The following is a 21,150-nucleotide window of genomic DNA, read 5'->3' on the forward strand; positions in this document are numbered from 1 at the left end:
ATGAAAGGCAAGTGAAAGCTCCAAGATCCGTAGAGAAAAAAATCAGGAAGTGTAAATAAATCTAGAAATATAAACAAAGATAAATCCTGAAAAGGGATTCAAAGAATTAAAATAAAACATTCTATTAATTATAATGTTCATTGCTAAGGCAAGATTATTATTGTATAACAGTATTGCATAACAGTAAGAAAAAAATATTAACCATCAACCACCCAGGGAAGGGTGGGAGGGATAATGCTAGCCTCCGTGTCTTTAATGAAATCCAGATTCTCTGGTCATGTTAATAGGAGAATCGCAATTTCATTACAAGACCGGAGGCTACCATTATGCATGTTGGTAGCTTTGCAAAACAACATCAGACATGTGAGATATAGGTTTGCAATAATGATGAGCAAAGGTTCTAGAATTTGACCAATCAGCAGCTTTTAGAATATCATCTAACTTACCTCCTGACCAAAAGGACTTACTGGCCATAGCACCTCTGATAGAATGTGGTTTGAAGATATTTAGATCAACACCAGCAAAATTCATAACAATTTTGACCCATCTTGCAATAGAGGCAGAGGAGATACCCTTATGAGGTTTAACAAAGGATATAAGCAACTGATTAACACCACAAGGGCGAAGAGCATGCATTCTCAAATCATATTGTTTCATACAATCCACAATACAAAGTTTTTTACAAATATCAAAACTAGGATAGAAAATGAAATCAGACATAGTTTTAGTTCTTCTGTGGAGTTCAAATTTAACTCCAAACATATCGTAGGATCTATAGGAAATATCTAGAGCTCTATCATCAGAAACTCTACGACATGAAATTAGACAAAGAAGAGTAGCTAGCTTGATAGAAAGGTTCTTTCTGTTCAAAAGTGAGTTATCTGGCCAACTACAGAAAAGGTCAAGAATTAATTTAACATCCCAGAGAGATTGATATCTAGGTTTTGGAGGTCTTCTGAGTCTTATACTTTTAAGGATTCTACAAATAATAGGATTTTTACCTACCGTTTTATTGTTGACCAAGGAATGACCAGCAGAAATAGCTGATCTATAGCAATTGATAGATCTGTAACTCAGACCCCTATCAAATTGTTCTCCAATGAAATTGATTATATCAACGATAGGTGCTTCCACAGGATCCAAGTCCCTTTCCAAGCACCAACGTAACCAGACTTTCCAAATGTTGTTATACCGGTAGTGTGTTCCCGGGGCCCAAGATTCACTGAGGAGAGTTGAAGCTGTTGACGAAAGTCTAGAGAGATCATTGGATCTCCTTACACTGTCCAGGCAAGAAGGTTCAACTTCCCTGTTTGAACAAGAGGGTGAATTAGACCGTCTATGTCGGTGAGAAGGTCTTTGAGAGAAGGAATTAGGAAAGGAAGGTCATAAGACATCTCCAGAGTAGTTGGGAACCATGCTTGGGAGGGCCAAAAGGGAGTTATCAGGACAATGGAGGCATGTTGAAGTCTCACTTTCTGGAGGACCCTCTGGATCATGGCAAAGGGAGGGAAGGCATAAGCGTTGACTCCCGTCCATGATTGAAGAAAGGCGTTGACTGCTAGAGCACCCGGATCGGGCATCCAGCTGTAATAAGCATCTAGTTGAAAAGTCAGTCTGCTCGCAAAAAGGTCTATTTGGAAGGGACCCCAGAAATAGTTGAGGGATCTGAATATTAAGGTGTAGAGTTTCCAATCGGAATGATCCAAGAGGAATCAGGAATTCCAATCTGCAGAAAGGTTGGAATCTCCTGGAAGGTATTCTGCTCTTAAAGATATTTTGTGTTCTAGACAAAATATCCAAAGTTTTTTGGCTAAATTTGACAAGTCCTCCGACTTCGTTCCACCTAGGCGATTTATGTAAGCAACAGCAGAAATATTGTCCATTTTTAGAATTACTGATCTGCCTTGAAGAGAGTGTTTGAAGCTCATTAGAGCATAAAGACCCGCAGACAGTTCTAGAAAGTTTATATGGTGGGAAGACTCCTCTCGAGACCAAATTCCACCAGTATTTTGATCTAGGAGACAGGCACCCCAGCCATGAAGGCTCGCATCTGATTCCAAAACAAAATCTGGTGTTGAACCAAATATTGCTCTGCCGTTCCAAGCATCCAAATTCTCCAACCACCAGGTTAGTTCTGAAATGGATTCTTGGTTCAGGGAAACACGGTCTCCTTACCAGAGACCTGATCTTAAAGCTTTTCCCTTTATCCTTTGAAGGGCTCGATAATTTAGAGGGCCTGGAAAGATAGCTTGAATGGAGGATGAGAGAAGACCTAGGAGTCTGACTAGTTCTCTTAAGAAAAGATTTTGATGTTTGAGGACATGTCTTATCTCTTTTTTGATTTTGGAAATCTTCTTCGGAGGAAGAAGGAGAAGGCAATTGGTGGTGTCTACAGTGAAACCTAGGAATTCCATGGACTTTGAGGGGGACAGTATTGACTTTTCTTTGTTTACAATAAATCCTAGCTTTTCTAAAAGATCCATAACAGTTTTGAGATCTAGATAAATAATCATACGAATACCCTTCTCTCTTAGAGATGAAGCGACTGCTCTCATTATTTTGGTGAAACACCAAGGGACTGATGAGAGACCGAAGGGAAGAGCTTGGAATTGATAAAGTCGGTTCTTCCAAATAAATTGTAGGAATGGTTGTTCTTCCTTGGCCATAGGAATAGTAAAATAGGCGTCTTAGAGATCTAGTTTGACCAACCAGTCTCCTTCTAACAAGAGATCTCTCAGAAGATGGATACCTTCCATCTTGAAATGTCGGTAAACAAGGTACTTGTTGAGTTCCCTGAGATTTATGACGGGTCTCCAACCTTTGTCCTTTTTTTCTACGAGAAAGAGAGTACTTATAAACCTCAGAAATTCCATAGGGACTTCTATGGTTGCGCCTTTCTGGAGCATTGAAGAGATCTCCTCTTTTATAATCTTCTCTTGATCCAGAGAGAGAGACATTACTCTTGGGAAAGAAACCTGAATCGGGGTATCTATGAAGTCTATTGTAAAACCGGTAACAGTGTTCAGAACCCATGGATCTTGAGTGATAAGTTTCCAGTTCTCGAGAAAGAATTTTAGTCTGCCTCCCACTTTCGTGGGAGGGGAAAAAGGAATCAAAGTACTTACTTTGTGGGTTGTTGTCGATAGGTCCTCCTCTTGGTCTGGAACCTCTTGAGCAGAAGCCTCTTCCTCTTGGAGGGTAAAATTGGGATTGGTAGGAGGATTGGTAACTGCCTCTAGTGTCAAAGCTTCTGTATCTACCGTAGGGCCTACGATTAAAACGGCCGAAAGATTGGCCCCTTCTTCCGGCCCTGCCAAAAAGTTTGTTAGTGTTGGGGTTGAAGACTTTCTTCATATTCTGATGAGCTTTATCCAGGGCAGTAAAGGTTGACACGTATCTCCCTAATGTCTTGATTAGGTCTTCACCAAAAAGTAGCCCTTTAGGATTGAGAGAGGGCTCTTTATCAGCTAAGTCGCTCAACTTTGGGCTAATTTTAGTAAGAACGACTCTCCTTCTTTCAGAGTTGAGACCGGCATTTGCGTTTCCTAAAAGAACGAATGCCCTTTGACTCCAACCGCGGATAAGGTTAGTATCCAAGGTGGAGCCATTGATGTGACTATCTTCGGCGGCGTCAATAATTTTAGTGAGGGGACCTAAGATGTCAAGAACTCGGTCCTGGCAAATTTTAAGGGATCTCTCCATACCCTTCCTGGGATCCCTACCGAGTTTGAACAGATATTTTATCAGCTCTGGAGCGAGATTGGGTGTCTGGAAAACTTTGCCTTCAATAGAAGGTCTTGAGCATTCCATTCATAAGAGATTGCGAGTATTTCTCTCAAGAGGATTCCTGATCCACTTGGTGATAAATTTGCTAACATGTTCCAAAGGAGCCCAATCAGAGCTCCTAGGATGTCTAATGTTAAGAGAAGAAAACATTTCTTGATCAAGAGGGTCTAAAATGCTATCCTTTGAGGAGGAGGGTAAATTATCATCAATAGATTCAAAATCTTGGTCATCTTCATCCAAATCGAGGATGTCTTTATCAGGGAAATCTGAGGTAGTATCATTATAAACAAAAGAGGAGGGAGAAGGAGGTTAAACCAGACCAGGTCGTCCTCCAGTCTGTGTACGAAATACAGGAACCCTATGTCAAGGGTCCAGAGACCTGGTAGGTGTTTGTATGGTCACTGCTTATTAAGTCAGTGTGTACCAAAAAATGTGTAAAAAAGAAAAATTTCTTTTTTAGAGTCCCCTCACTCACCGGGGTTGCCCCACGGTGACATGCTTCATCATTGGGGCCATCCCAGTTCTCTACGAAAAGGGGCGTGCTGCGACAAGGCGACTACGCTGGAGCACTAGTTTTGTGAGATGACTATGTGTGGTGCATGTGTAATGATGATGGAGTGGGTGTGGAATTAAAATATACCGTGCTAGTGGGCCTCAACAATTTATTTCGCTCCTAGTGTGGTATAAAAAAATTAAAAAGGGGTAACACTGTCTTCTAACTTTTACTGAGTTAGATCAGTGTCAGAGGTCAACATGTTTCAAGCTCCCCTAAGCTTTTCTTCAGGACCATACAGGGTCCAGCCCTGTATTGCCACTCCTGTTTTTCAAATGAAAAGTATTGCTAAAAATACTTATTTACAATGAACGCTGTTGTCAATAAACATGCGTGTGGTTATACATACGTTTTGTATTTTACTTCGATTTATAAATGAGTATAGAATTACACCCCATGGTCTTAGGCAAGGGCAGGAACGCCTCGTGGAAACATTGTTCCTATCGGCAGACCCGCTCGGTACTACCTGGTGTCTCCTCGCCGGACCGCATACTGTATGTGGTTCATTTGAAAAACAGGAGTGGCAATACAGGGCTGGACCCTGTATGGTCCTGAAGAAAAGCTTAGGGGAGCTTGAAACATGTTGACCTCTGACACTGATCTAACTCAGTAAAAGTTAGAAGACAGTGTTACCCCTTTTTAATTTTTTTATACCACACTAGGAGCGAAATAAATTGTTGAGGCCCACTAGCACGGTATATTTTAATTCCACACCCACTCCATCATCATTACACATGCACCACACATAGTCATCTCACAAAACTAGTGCTCCAGCGTAGTCGCCTTGTCGCAGCACGCCCCTTTTCGTAGAGAACTGGGATGGCCCCAATGATGAAGCATGTCACCGTGGGGCAACCCCGGTGAGTGAGGGGACTCTAAAAAAGAAATTTTTCTTTTTTACACATTTTTTGGTACACACTGACTTAATAAGCAGTGACCATACAAACACCTACCAGGTCTCTGGACCCTTGACATAGGGTTCCTGTATTTCGTAGTATCATTATAGTCATCATGGACAAGGTTATCAAAATCATCATGGCAGATGGATTCATTATTTCGAGCACTTGGATAGGTTGTGCCGCTGAGGACACCTTTAAGATTTGTGCCGCGGTGGACACCTTTATATGTTGTGCCGCTAGGGACACCCGAGGTACTAGGACCTGAAATAGTGCTCTTAGGGGTAGAGTCAATATTTTTAGTTTTTTTAGTCTTTTTACCCCTAAAATCAGTGAGGTCATTATCAAATCCCTGTTGAAATTCATCCTCCTCTTCAGGAGAAAGGGATCTCTTAGATGCCATGACTTTAGAGAGTGTAGAGAACATACAGGACCTCATTTCCTTATGAATAAGGGATTTAAATGCTTCATTGTCGAAGTTGGGGAGAGAGACATTGTCTTGTTCTGAGTCCGAGTCAGACATTATAGAGATGAGAAAGGAAGGTATAATAAATAATCCTCACTCTTGTTCTCCACACTTTTTTTTTTTTAAAATATGAATTAAATAAATAGTATTTCCCCTCTTTTTTTTTTTATAAGTATGTGAATTATTTGTTATAAGGAATTAAATTCGGCTTAAATTAAGCTAGTTCTAAGCTTAAATAACTTTAAAAGTAGGGAAAACGAGGTTCTTCGTGTAAATCAGCTGATCGCGTCGGAAAACTGACAGTTTCTCCGATCGCGATCAGCTGGTTGCTCAGAGACGCTCATTGTGAGCGTGCGGTCCGAGGAAAACAAGTATGCAACCACAACACGCAGCGCATGTGTTGCTAAGGGCTTTTCCTTGGATCTTTGCGAACGGCAAAGACGGGGAAATGGAGATACAAGTCGGAATGTGAAAGAGAGTAATTCCGGGAAAGGTAGGCGATGTCAGTAATCGGTAATGGGATGTTTACACGTGGCAGAAAAAACGGGGAAAGCACAAACAACGAGAAGGAGCCGACCTCCATAAATTGGAGGTCGGAGGCTCGAACAGACAAAGGGAAGGGGACAAACGAAGCCTTCCGAAAGGATTAAGAGAAGCAATCAGCAAAGGGCACATTAATGTCCCATGTGAAAAACAGTAAGGAGATCAAATAAAAACATCACAATATACCAAATGATATTGGCAGAAATGTAACAGTAATAGGCTAACAATAAATACATGTTAAGAATAGTGGTAAATAAACATGAATAGTGATAAATAAACATGAATAGCAATGTCAAAGAGAGTAGAGAAAAACATGACTTATCTGCTTGGAGCCGCATTTAAAAGAGGCTGATTGCCTAGTGCTTACTAGAATTGTTTTTTTAAGATTGTTCCATTGGAACTTTTGCTTTGTGACATATGTGGCTGTTTGGAGTTGCATTAAAAGTTATATGCATAATGGTAGCCTCCGGTCTTGTAATGAAATTATATAAACTCTGCATAAATAAATCAAGACTCAGTTCCAAATGTGTGCACTACTTGACCGCAGTGTAGGCCAGAGGCAGAGGTCAGCAGGGGCCCACTGCCATACACAGAGTTAGTTGCACCAGAGTAGTTGCTGGTACTGTTCGATCACCTCCGTAACGATGATCCTTTTTTCCTCCGGACTGAACCGCGTCTTCCTTACTCCTCTCCTTGCGTACAATGATATGAACTATGCCATTGAGAAATCAAGACTCAGTTCCAAATGTGTGACCTACTTGACCGCAGTGTAGGCCGAAGGCAGTAGTCAGCAAGGGACCACAGACATGTGTCGTTGGAATGCTATGCACAAAGTTGGTGGCACCACATAGAAGGGAGTACAGTGATATCAAACGTCCCATTAACATATGAACTCGGCCATCATGATATCAAGACTCAGTTCCAAATGCGTGACCTACTAGACCGTAGTGTAGGCCGGAGGCAGCGGTGGGGTACGTCAATGAAAAAGGAGTGCTGGGGGCGTGTGTCGCGGAGGCCAGCGATGGTCTGAGGAGGCTGCCAAGGTCGCGAGCCTCTGGCTTGGAGCTTGCACCGGCACCTGGTGGGCCCTCTTTGACACACACCAGTGTCAGCAGGTGAGCAGTGAGGCCTGGGTGCACAGAATCGAGCAAGACGTGCCTGGGGACCAGCAGCCTGGGGTGCAGCAGGCGCACAGGATCACAGGCAACACCGCTCATGGCGTCGGCCTCGTGGTGAGGTGAGAGGTGCAGCCCTGGCAGACACGTTGACCATTCCGGAAGAGAACCACGCCCAGAGCTATGTGCTTTTTATTCACACCCCTACGCTAGCCTGGCATACGCCAGGCCAGCCTACTCTGCTCACGCTTACAGGGGGGGACGTAACAAGCTAAATTTCCACGATCTTCCCGGCTGGCTGAGGTAACATGGTTGCGTCCACTACACTCCAAACACCAGCAGTGTATGTCGAAATGGATATGTCTGTGATCTGCATACTGCAGTCTGGACAGCACATCCACGCCACACTTGGCATTGTGTACATTCTCATTCATGGGTCACTTGACTCCTTCGCACATGCCTGGTTCCCAACTCTCCCCACAATCTGCTATTGTGTGGCTGAGGTGCCATGACGTTGAAGGCTTATGTACATGGCTAGCCCAGGTTACCAAAGAATGTTGTGCTGTTGTGTCTGGTAGGTGAGCATGTTGTTTGTCATGTTGTATGTGAGTTTGTAACGTGTGCATTCTCAGAGTTGTGAGATGCATGATTGTGGAGTTGAGGTATGTGATGTGTTCATTTGGTACTTCCCAACGATCAGTGCATTTCCGTAGGTGCCATTCAGTAAGCGCTGGTTGATGATGGACTGTTGTAAGAGGTAGGAATTATGCACACTGCCTGGGTAGTTTGCGACGACGTGGGTGAAGAGTCCCCAGTGGTCCACTATTGCCTGCACATTGATGGAATGTGTGTGCTTTCTGTTGCAGTAATTGTGTGCAGTGTTGGCAGGGGAGCAGAAGTATGACATGTGTGCAGTCATTTGCCCCCAACACATGTGGGAAGCCAGCTATTGCGTAGAAGCCTTGCTTGGTCTCCAGCTGTTCCTGCGCAGTGTGGGGGAAGTGAAGGTGCTGGGGTACCAAGCTGATGAGGGCATCCAAGACAGTTGTGATGAACTTTGATAGGACTGGCTGTGAGACTCCTCCGACTCTGACAGTTGTTGGTTGGAAGGTACCAGAGGCCAACAGGTGCAGCACAGCCAGCAGCTTTGTCTGTGGAGGGATGTTGGTACCATCAGCCTGTGGGCAATGATGGTCAGAATGTGGAGGATGTTTGTCCTTTTGAGCCTGTAGTGGGCAATGACATTGTCTGGTGTTAGGTCTGTGAGGCTGGTGCGTTTTCTGAAGGTCCACTGTCTTTGTCTGCGCTGCCTCTGTGGTAGTCCAGGGGGGGCGGTAGGGTCCTGGTGGGTGGCAGGCCTGTGGGTGGTGGCGTTGGGTGTTGTGGCCCTCTTGGGGCTCTGAGCTGCATGATCAGTAGCTCCATGGTATCTGTTGTTCTTCAGGTGTCGCTCTGGGCTTGGCTCTCTTTTATGGTGCAGGTTGTTGTCCAACCTTACACCAGGTAAGAGCAGGTGTAAAATCCCTACTGCTGACGTGCCTTATCACCTGTTTTGGGATTTTATCGGCGATCCGGATGGTCATTGAGAATTTTGCGGAGTGGTGTTGTCGCTGCTTTTTGCACGGGAACGACGACTCTGCATATCATTAGCATTAGTTGCCGTGTCATCTGGGGCTACTATCACAGGAAAACTGGTGATATTGGCTGTTAGCACCAGCTTGTGAATAGGGCGATAACTTTATCGACACTTTGGCTGCGATAAAGTGCCGCTAACTCAGCGATAAGTCCTAGAGAATATGCCCCTCAGAGCGTTCCAAATAATGGTATTGGCATTTGTAGAGGACACAGGCTGCCACGGGCCCTGTGTCTGTGTTGGCTGCCTTGGGGGTTCACAGTACACAACTCCCAGGGTTTCCACAGCAGATCTGTTGAGATGCTCTAGATGTTAAGTCCTGGTGGACTCTTGCTGGGTGGCAGTGTCCTGTTCAGTGAGTGGTGGGTGTATGAACTTTGGCATGAGGGACATCTTCCAGAGAGCTTGTAAAAATTGTTTGCGCATCTCACCATTGATCATGCCCTTTGTCTGCTGACTAGAGAAAGATTAAAGCAGGAGTTGCTGCCTGTGTGGTATCTTTGAGTCATCCTGGTGGATGTGAGAGTTTATATCTTATGTACTGTACTAGATGCTTTGTTGCGTTTCTTGGGGGCTAACACTGTCAACAACGTGATAGTTGATTGTATATTAAATAAGTGCCTGGACAGATGAGTGCGAGATGTGCTGTGTTTTGTAGTCTACAGGATATTTGGCATATCACTACATTCTTAGATTTCTGCAAGATGTTGTCCCCTGAGCAATGCTGGATGTGTGTGTTTAAATCCTCACTAATCTGTCTCTGCGCAATACATCTCTATGGTCTTGTGTAGTACCTTGTCCATCTCCTGGTCACTTTTCCTTTGGATTTTGAGCTGCTGGAAGGGACACTCTCTTTGTCTGCTGCATATATACCATTGGATTTAAGGACTTTGTTTTTGTGATATCACAAGTAAGTTTCAAAAACTGCTGTTTACGGGTATTGTTTGTTTGATAGAGGGCTTGCACCAGGATTTATTTCCAGTTTTATTCAAATTTTAAAATGTATTGGGGTGGGCGGCCTGCAGTTTCAGTAGGGGCATATTTATTTTTCAGTATTTAATTTTTCTTCTTTTTTAAAGGAAACATGTTGCACAGTTCAGTACATTTTCTCCATGTTTTGTAATACATTTGCAATATTCATTTAATTCACTATGTGACCTAGACAGCCAATGGGCCTTCCAGCCAGAAGACCCAGTACTACTCATGGGTGCAAGAAACAACTGTTTCTGTGGTGTCTGTTGAATTGAAACATCATTTAGGCCATGGATGGCAATGAATTACATTACAAGGTGTGTTTTTTCAGGGTATTTCACATTTATTTCTGCAAAAAGTGTATAGGTGGGGTACTATTTATTTGATGCCTTTGAAGGATGTGTGTTGTAAAATTTTACAGCTCAGTTAATTTTTGTTTTTGGTATTGCTGAATTAATGCTGTTGTCTCTTGTGTTACCATGCCTACTTTGTCTGGCCAGTGTGTGAGCGTATTCGTCATAGGCCACCATTTGTCTTCTTTGTTCCCATTGCCATGTGACCAGGGACCATTTTGTATAGTCAGTGTCCATACGCCTGCATGTGTTCTTTGTTTTCCATGTCTCCTTGCTTGTTATTTGACCATGGGGCCGGCGGGCATTTTGTGTAGCTAGCCTCTGCTTTTGCCATAGGCTTTTGTGCCAGTGCATAACTTCTCACAAAGATATCGTACCTGAAGCCTGCCACACAGAAGCAACCGCTCAATGCAACGTGGCACTGACTGAAAGCCTGTCATCTGAGGCTTCCTGTATTTGGTGGGAGAAGCTGTCTTGCCACACACCCTCCAATCTCTCCCCCTGCGCTGAAGTGGATGCAGAGAGCAGTGATATTTGCTGCTGGGGCCTATCAGGGAGTGCTGTTTGACTCACGACGTCCCGTCCTTATACAGATTGTGCCTGATCCTTATCATACTGTAGAGGTGATGCTTAGGCCCCTCATTGGCCAGTACCCACCCTCATATCCCCCGCTTGTCAGTGTTACTGCACCTGTTTTTTTAACCATCTCAAATTTAACCTGCAAACACACGTAATCTAATCCTGCCACACCGATGCAAACATACGGTGCTACGAAGGGCACACTGCCGCCATTGGCCCACTGCTTTTGGGCAACGCAGCGACCCTCTACATATCCACACTGCTTATACATCCAGCTATACTGCCATCAGGAATTGCACTGCTGTTGGGACTCCATTCCGTTTGACTGCTGTGCACAGTGGGGTCCATCCTCATCACGCCTAAACAAGAGGTGCAACAGAAAACTTCTCTCCATCCTTTGCAGTGTTGAGGCAAATGCCGTTATTGAAGAGGTAAACACCACCCGTTACCTTTGTCTGGCACGTGGAAGGAAACAAACTCATCTGCCTTCATTCTTGGTGGTGCACTGATGTTAGTGTTACTCTGAATCCTCTCCATCTACCTTCTGAAAACACTACACCGTCACGTCGTCCCCCTAGTCACTTTACCTACAGCGCAACTCACTCCTCCTACAATGGGGATGGCAGATGGCTGTCAGTCCAAGCTCCTCTTTGAAACCAAGAAGACTGCCATGAGGTCCAGCTCGGAGGACCCAGATCAGCCTAACGAAGAACAAGTGCGACACCGGCAACCCAAGACGACAAAGTCAAAAATTTACTTCTGGCCATGAAACATAGCCTCATGGACATCTCAAGCAAAATGGACTCCATGAATAGTCGCATGGATGTTATTGTCCAGAAGGTAGAAAAATATGATGGACAAATCAAAGAGGCGGGAAGGCAGATCTCAGACAACAAGGATGCTAAGACTCAAATACAACAGAAAGTAAACAAGAGCTGCAGTCAGCAATGGATCTTACTGAAGTAGGAGCAGAATAGGAGGTTGAGCTTCCTGCTGAGCAAGAACCTCCTCTTTTACAACCATTGGCTCCCATCTCCTTGGAAAGACAAAGACAAAGTACTCCACCATCTTCCCCAAGCTCCCCTTCTGATGATCTGGAAACAAATCGGATCCTGGCTGAATCAGAGACATGCCAGGAGAGGCTCAGGAAAAGGAAAGTTCCTGAAAGCCTTCCATTTATGGAAGGGGGTGAGGATGACGACGAGCCACTCATTGTGGAAGCTTTCACAGCGGAAACTGGCATTTAACCCTCCTAACCAACCTGCTCCAAGGGATGTGGTACCATCACCCTGACCTGTGTCAGCTCCCATATTTGCCAGGCACACGCCAACGCCTGCATCTACCACTAGCACTGTAGAAGTGCGCATTGCAGAGAGCCAATCGTTGACACACCACCTACCCCTACTTCTTCAGTGGCAGTGTCACCAGTGGGCCAATGAGAAAGTGAACCTCCCCAGTTTTGGACTTCTTTTCGGTTAGCAAGAAGGAGAAAAACATCAAAATATGCTTCATTTGCAATGCGAGTGCTCATTGAGGTAAGCGTGGTACACACTATAGTACTGGAGGCCAAGCAAATCATTTGAAAAAACATTACACACTCCACTGGGAGGCGTACTTTAATAAACCTTCTGCATGTGGTGGTGGTCAAGGTGATGTGGGAGCGGTATTGGCTAAATGGAGCCTCCAATCTGAGTGGGAGTTGTGGGTGGTGATGAGGAAAAACAGTGTGACATCTATATGAAAAGCAGCCTTGTCCCCAGAAGTTCACCAGTATCACCGGCCTCATCATCAGTGCGGGGAATGAGATTTTGATATCAATTTATGATCAATTTAATAACTTATCTCATTCATCTATTTTGGACCGATAGTATCTGTCATTGAGTAAAAGACAACCCCTATATAGGTTTAGACAAACCCCATTAACGGACGCCACTCTGAAGAACCACTTACAACTGATAAAGTTTGAAAGTTTTATATAAAAAATCAAAGTTAAATGCAAATACAATCCTCTCGGGATCAAAGTATACAAAAGAATACAAAATCAATTCCACATTCAGCAATTTAAAGCTTCGATGTGAAGTGGTTCCTTGGCGTCATCTACAGAAAGAGAAAAAGTATCAAGTTAAATCTGTCCCTACTCTATGCTATGTGACATCCCTACTTCGTTAGTTCCTAACCTAAAAAGGTGTCAGCAGTTTGACTTCCAAAGAAGTTCAAACTCTCTTAGCCTCTAAAGGTAACTTAAGTTTAAGAAGCAGTACCCTCTCTGCCTACCCATCCGATCTTCTTAAGGGTCCTCGGCCTACTGCTCTCTTGCGCTCTGATCTCTCTCAGCGCATCTGCTCAAGTCATCTACCCTTGCCTTCTCTCTTGAGCAATTCCCTTACTGTTCCTAATCTCCAATTGCCAATTGCTACCTCCTCCCCGGGGTGCTGTCCCTAAAATACACAATCACAGTGTGGGTGGAACGCCCCTTGACGCCCACCACGGACTTTCCCCGATGATGTCAGCTTCTGGCTTCTTCCATTACTTCATCTCTTTCGTCGTCCGTTAAGTTGACCTTTCTTCTTTAGATGTCATCTTCATCTTCTTATTGGCAATTTCAATTGACACTTTCAGATCAGAAATCATATGAACTTAAACAAGACTTTAACTTACAACTGCTATTCTTTGACCTTCTAGGTCCTGTGAATGGTCATTCAAAAACAAATCTCAAATTCTTAGCGCTTCTCATCACGTTCAGGCCATAAACTTTGTCCAGCGTTGTCACCTTAAATCTAACAAGTGCTAGACTTCTTGGCTCTCACGTCCACATCAACTATTTACGACTCCTGTAAGTCCGCTAAATTATATACATCGGACTGTGTTCCTGCTAACCCTTGGTCAGTCAGGTTAGAATCACAAATGACCTAAACCCTTCTAACATTTCTACAAAAAACCTTCTACCCAGTACAACCTTTAACACACATTTATATATATTCGTATTTGGCTAAGTCTTGATTATACTCGAATACATTTTACATAGAATATAACTACATAGAGTACGAGGTTATATGCTTATTCGTTACATCGTCGTATATACTTTCTGCGCACTTCTCCACGTTACATTTCTTGCCGCTTCTACGTTTAACGTTTTCACACGTACATGAATTCTACTTTGCACGTTCTACATTTCATAAGCATTTCTACATATCATCTCTACATCAGCCCACTACGTATACGGGCCTTCTAAATCTAATACATGTTCTAAAGTGAATACAGTTACATTTCCTATATTACTTTGGATTATCTCAGTTTTCTATATGCTATAAGTGTCACTTCACATTACGATATACGTTTCATTCCTACGTTTACACAATGTGCTTGTAAATATGCCCCATACATAATTTCTATTCAAATTTCCGCTCTCTCAGTCCCCCCTTTGATGACTTCTAGGAGTCATCACTAAACGCAATTTGAATAACATTTCTAAACCGAACTAGTTACAATATTCCCTCTTTTCATCGTCTCGAGAGCTCTTAAACTTTTATACTGTTGATCTTGTAAAGCAGCTAATCTCCTTTCTTGCTCTCTCATTGTTCGTTGTAACTGGTTCGACCTATACCATTTATACAATTTTACTAAACCTAACAATGTGATTATACAAATCAATACTATTAATACAGGCTTTATTATATACCATACTATGCTTTTCCCAAGGTTGGCAAACCAACTCCCAACCTTTCCTACTCCATGACCGACTTTTTCCCAAACATTTATTTTTGCTAAATCTTCGATCTCTTGATGAATCTGTGTAATGTTCCGTATAACTTTCTCAAGTGGTTTTGAATTATCAGGAATATAAGTACAACATTCCTGGACCTTCAAAGCCTTGCAAACTCCGCCTTCTTTTGCTAGCAGTACATCTAAAGCAAGTCGGTTCTGAAGAACCATTGCTCTAATCGACTGCATCTCACCTTCTACTAACATTAATGACCTTGCAGTACTTGCAGATAATCTATCCACAACTGTAGCCAGTCTCCTGATCTTAACATCGTTAAGTATTAAACCTAACATAGGAAACATTGCTCCAAATACATCTCCTACTACTTCTGCATCTCCTACTTCCCTTTTCGCTCTCCTCAAAGCTTTTCCTTCTATTATCGCTACATCCTTTGCATGATATATTTTGGGGAAGACAATTGCCAAGTAACATGATCCATACCAATTGTCAGGTAGTTTTACATAGGCATTTCTTCCACATACAAAATATACATTCGGAATTGCTTGCATCCCTTTCATGAAATCTTTCGTATAGTACTCTAAACGAAAAGCATGTTCGCAATTCACTTCACCTACAAATACATTCTCATAATACGTCTTGCTTCGAGTTAAACATAACTTTCCTTTCTGCGTTCTATCCAATGCTATTGGACCATTGCTACCTTTCTTTTTATGTGCCTTCTCTTCTTCGGTCCAATCCGTTTTCCACTGTCCTGACATTTTTAGAATCTTCTGCCTTCTGTATCTATCATCTACTTGTCCTATGAACTTCTTCTCTACCTCTGATACTTTGCAAGTTAGATTATTTCTGCGTGCATATGATGTATCTAGTGTATCCCAAGGAAGAAAGAATTTAGCTAATCTATCCTCCTTTTTATAATAGTCCCACTTATTCATTTGCTTATAATTCGGAACTTCAGGCAGTACCGAGTCATAATTTGAAAAGTAGTACTCAAATCCTTCCCTACCATAAAATATACTAAGCAGTAAACTACATGTTATCCCATAAGTCAATGGGAGATGATGATATCTAATGCCTTCGTCTACAGAAGCCGGCAATTGCATACAAACGTAGCAATCTTTGGCCTCCATGGCATCAATATACTCGTACAATAATTTAGCATATGCGTTTGACCTAAAGTTTCCCTGTGACTCGTCTATGTGTAACCTACGAGCTTCATCTGTCAATAACGCCTTTTCACGTATAACATTGCTCTCTTCGTTCTTTCCCACAAGAGCAGGTCTCAAAGTCGTTATAGGCTGTACATTTGCTGTTTCTTTATCTGTTTCATGTCCTATTATGTATGATATTGTCACTACTGTAATTATGAGAAAAATTACTACTGCTATTAGTGTACCTACTATACATCTAGCTTTTCGGTTTGGGTTTCCGTTCTCCATGTTATCAAAAACAGCGTAGCTCCTTCTTTTGCGAAAAGTTTTTCTTTGCAAGTCTTTGGTTGCTTTATTCGCTTTCTCAGTCTTTATTTCCTTTATTAAAAGTGCTCTTTGTCAACAAAGTCTCTTTTTCGCAACAATGTCTTTTTCCTTTAGCAACGGACAACCCTAACCCTTCTCCGTCCTCTAAATGTAATCCCTAATTTTATTCTTCTTTCCACTCGGTGCTAGGTTATCTTCTTCTTTATAGCTTATACACAAAGTCTTTTATGCATCAACAATTATTCTCGCACCTGCAGCCTTCACAACAATTTCTAATAATTCAAAACGAATGACTTTTTCTTCTTCTTCTGGCATTTGCTGGCCAAAAGTTGGAAATTGTAATCTATTTAGCACTAGATCTTGAATCTGACTCAAATATGGGGGTATGGGAAGTGTGAAAGTCAGTAATCCCTCAGTCTCGAGTCCAGGCGTCAACATCCATATCTCCACTGCCACAAATGGATCGTGATCGATTACTTTCACTTTCTTCACTCTCCCAGATTTCTGTCCCCAAAACATCTGCTAGATAAGTCCACTCTGGGGTGGCATACCTTCTGCAGGGCACACGTACCCTTCTCGATCTCCTTGGACTTTCAGTTCCTGAGTCTGTAGTTTCCTCCTCCTGGTCTGATTCTTCTGCAATCGGAACAAGAGTTCTTTCTTGCTTTTCTTCTGAGCTTGGCCTTTTCTTTCTCTCCGGCCAACTGGCTTCGTCTCTCTTTGTCCTCCTGCTCCTTGTTCTTGGACCTGTCTCTTGGTCACTCTCGGTTTGTTCAATATCTGTGTCGGACTCCCAATTACTTTCTTCTTCTGAGGCGACTTCGGTCCCACTGGTGTCTTGACCTTCGTCGACCTGTTCCGTCTCGATCTCAGCCTCTTCGCTCACCTTCACAGCTTGGCTTTCCCCCTCTATGGCTTCTCCGCTTTCCGCTGGATTCTCATCCGAGAGAGGAGCTGTTTCTTCTAGAGGTGTTGGCACTCTTCGGGTGTGTGAGGCATGTATCCAGTTTGGCAGACCTCCACACTTTACTGCGGTATTCGTCACAAGTATAACTTGAAACGGTCCTCTCCAGCGCACGTCTAAGCAGTTCTTCCTGACATGCTTCTTCACCAGGACCCAGTCTCCTGGACTCAGGTCATGGCACAAGTCTTGTGCTGATGGAACCTCTGCAGCCTGGACCTGGAGGGACACAGAATTAACGGCATCAGATAGTCCCTTACAGTAGTCCAAGATCAAATCGTCTGTGATGTTCACTAGAGCTGCAGTCGGAACCGATGGCAATCTCATAGCTCTCCCCATTAGCACTTCATGAGGAGAGAGACCTGTTTTCCTATCCGGTGTGCTACGTATGCTCATAAGAACCACTGGAAGTGCGTCTGGCCAACTCAGGGATGTTGCTGAACAAACTTTGGCAAGTCTGGACTTTATCGTGCTGTTGATTTGCTCTACGATCCCTGAAGCTTCTGGTCGATAGCTGCAGTGTAACTTCTGATCGATATTCAAAGCTGAACATAGCATCTTCACTATTTCGCTGTTAAAATGAGTTCCTCTGTCCGATTCCAAAGAGGATGGCACCCCAAACCTCGGTATTAACTCTCTAAGTAACAATTTTGCTACTGTAAGTGTATCGCACCTACGTGTAGGGTAAGCCTCAACCCATCTAGAAAATATGCAAACAATCACTAAAACGTATCTGAGTCTGTTGCATTTAGGCATTTCTATAAAATCAAGCTGCATTCTATTGAAAGGCCCCCCAGACCTCCCAATGTGACTCAACGTAACTGGTGTTCTCTTGCCCACATTTAGTTGCTGACAGATCGTACATCGCTGACACACAGCTTCTGCCGCTACTCTAAACTTTGGGTTAAACCACGTTTGTCTGAATACTCTCACCATAGCATCTCTTCCTATGTGTGCTGATCCATGCAATTTCCTTGCCATTGGACTAACAAGTTCATTTGGTAAAACTGCTCTCCCATCTGCAGATACCCAGAAATTCATCTCACTTCTAGAGCAACCAGCTGTTTCCCAACTCTTTTTCTCATCATCTGGTGCATTTTCCTGAACACTTCTTAATTCATCCCACGTATCTACAGTGTCTAACAACATTGTTAATTCAGTTCTTTCCTGGATTCCCCCCACTTTTACATCAGTGTGAGAATATCCCTGTTCTGCGCAATAACGCGCTACCTCATCTGCATAGCGGTTTCCTAGTGACACAAAGTCAACATTCTTTGTATGCGCAGCGCATTTAACCACTGCTATAGCTGTTGGACCTTGTAATGCTTCTAACAAAAGTCTCACGAATTCTCCATTCCTAATGGGAGAACCCGAGGAGGTCATGTAACCTCTTTGAGACCATAACTGCCCGTAATCGTGAACTACCCCGAAACCATACTGGCTATCGGTGTATATGGTGACTCGAAGTTGTCGCCCGCTAAGCAAGCACGAGTCAAAGCAACAATTTCAGCTACCTGAGCGGAGTGTACTCCTTCCAGGCAAGCGGCTTCTATTACCCTCGTGATTGTGCAAACTGCATAAGCTGCTCTCAGCTGACCGACATTGTCTCTTACACATGAACCATCAACAAAGAAAATTTCATCTGGGTCAGTCAATGGCTCATCCACAATATCGGGTCTCGGTTTGGTGCATAGTTCAGTCACATCAAGGCAGTCATGATCTGTACAGTTTTCATCGTCCACCTCATTCGGAAGTGGCATCAAAGTTGCAGGATTCAAGACGGAGCATCTTTTTAGGGTCACATGCTCGGCAGCCAGTATGACTTGCTCGTAGCGTGTGAGCCTGCTATTTGTCAGATGCTGAGTCTTAGTCCTGGTCATTAACAATTCTACAGAATGTGGTACATACACCTCTAACTGATGACCCATGACTACGCTTTCAGATCGTTCAATGCTGACACCCGTTGCAGCTACGGATTTGAGACATCCGGGCAACGCTGCGGATACTGGATCTAATGTCGCCGAAAAATACGCTACTGGCCTGCGCGCATCTCCGTGGATCTGAGCTAAAACTGCTAAAGCGCATCCCTCTCTTTCGCAGCAGTAAAGCAAAAATGGTTTTGTGTAATCAGGCATCCCTAAAGCCGGGGCACGACATAAGTCCTCCCTCAGCTGCAAAAACGCCATCAAACAATCTTTGTCCCATGGTACCGGATCACTTACTCCTTTATGCGTCAGTTGTAATAACGGTTTTGCCTTCAGTGAGAAGTTGGCTATCCACTGTCGACAGTAACCGACCATGCCTAGAAACATCCTGACTTCTCTTTGTGTTGTAGGCGCGTTCATTTTCATGATCGCCTCTATTCTGTCTGGAGACACCTTCCGCTTTCCCTTTTCAATCCTATGGCCCAAGTATTGCACTTCAGTCTTACAATATTGCAATTTACTTGGAGACACCTTGTGTCCATTCTCGGCCAAGTGATTTAACAAGGTTATGGTGTCTTCTCTGCAAGCTTCCTCAGTTTCTGACGCAACTAGGAGGTCGTCTATGTACTGGACTAGAACCGAATTCTTGGGCAGTACTAGACTTTCCAGATTTCGTTTTAATAACTGGTTAAAGATCGATGGGCTTTCTGTATACCCCTGAGGGATACGACACCATGTTAAGACGCGATCTTCCAGCTTAAAAGCGAAAAGATACTGGCTCTCTTCATCTAAAGGTATCGAAAAGAAAGCCTGGCACAAATCTATCACTGTAAACCATTCAGCTTGGAACGGTATCTGAAATAATATCACTGATGGATTCGGTACCACTGGACAACATGAGACAACAATGTTATTAATCTTCCGAAGATCCTGCACTATTCGGTATTTTCCACTAGGCTTCTGCAAACCCATAATCGGGGAGTTACATGGACTTCCCACGATCTCCTTCAGTATTCCCTGTTTAATCATGGATTCGATCACAGGCTTTATTCCTGCAATCGTCTCTGGAGTCAACTTGTATTGTGGGGTTCTTGGATATTCCGCATTGGCTCTTACCAAGATTTTTACTGGTTCTACTCCTTTAATCAGTCCTATTTCTTCTCCAGTAAAATCCCACACCTCAGCTGACACTTTCTCTCTCAAATCCTGTGGAAGTTCCTCCACTGTTAAGGTAGGATATAGTTCCACGCACTCTTGCGAGTTTACAATTTTAAAATCAGCATCCTCATCATTCGTCTGCACTTCTACTCCTTCAGGTGTACAATGTATTGTGCAATTCAGTTTGCACAATAGATCTCTTCCTAGCAAACACACAGGGCTAGAATCACAGATCACAAACTGATGTTCGTCACTGTAATTCCCTATTTTTACTGACACTGGTTCTGTCAGAGGATTCGTCATCCTCTTGTTTGCGACTCCTACCACCTGAATCGTCTCTCCCGATATTGGCAGACCTGGGACTACCGCTGATCTCAGCGTAGATCGAGTGGCACCCGTATCTACCAAAAAGGTTGTAGGACATCCAGCTACTTCAGCCTCTACGTATGGTCCTCTCTGATCTACTTCCAGGGCTGCTCCTAGAGTACAGTCTTCCTCCCTGTTTACTCGTTGTCCTGTAAGAGGATCAACGTAATAGCATTCCTCTCCTCCTACAAACAATGGCATTTGTCTATAGGTTTTCCCTCCGTTCGTGATACGAGGCGGTTGAGGAAACGGGGCTCGAGGAGTCTGAGTCCCCCCTTTGACAAACTTTCCCTTCGGGGCTGCGGCTCCCTTAACCACGTTATTCTGTACCTCTTCCTCCTCTTGTTCTAATTCCCCTGTCTCAACACTGTAAGGACACTCGCGTCTCCAGTGTCCCACTTCGTTACACTGATGACACCTCGTTGTCTTTTTCAGTGTCGCGATATCCATTCTCGGTCTCGGTCTTTCTTCCTCATCTCTGCTCTGATTATTCTGCTTCTTTACTTGCGTTCCCATTCCCTGTTGCCGCTGTCCACCCTTTCCAGCTGCTTGCATTTGTACCAGCATTAACTTTTCCTTGAGTTTCTTTGCCTTCGAATCTATCTCATCGCTACAATACCTTGCATACCTAAGAATTTCATC

Source organism: Lissotriton vulgaris, chromosome 2_1 (genome assembly GCF_964263255.1).
Source record: "Lissotriton vulgaris chromosome 2_1, aLisVul1.2, whole genome shotgun sequence".
Taxonomy (NCBI): Eukaryota; Metazoa; Chordata; class Amphibia; order Caudata; family Salamandridae; genus Lissotriton; species Lissotriton vulgaris.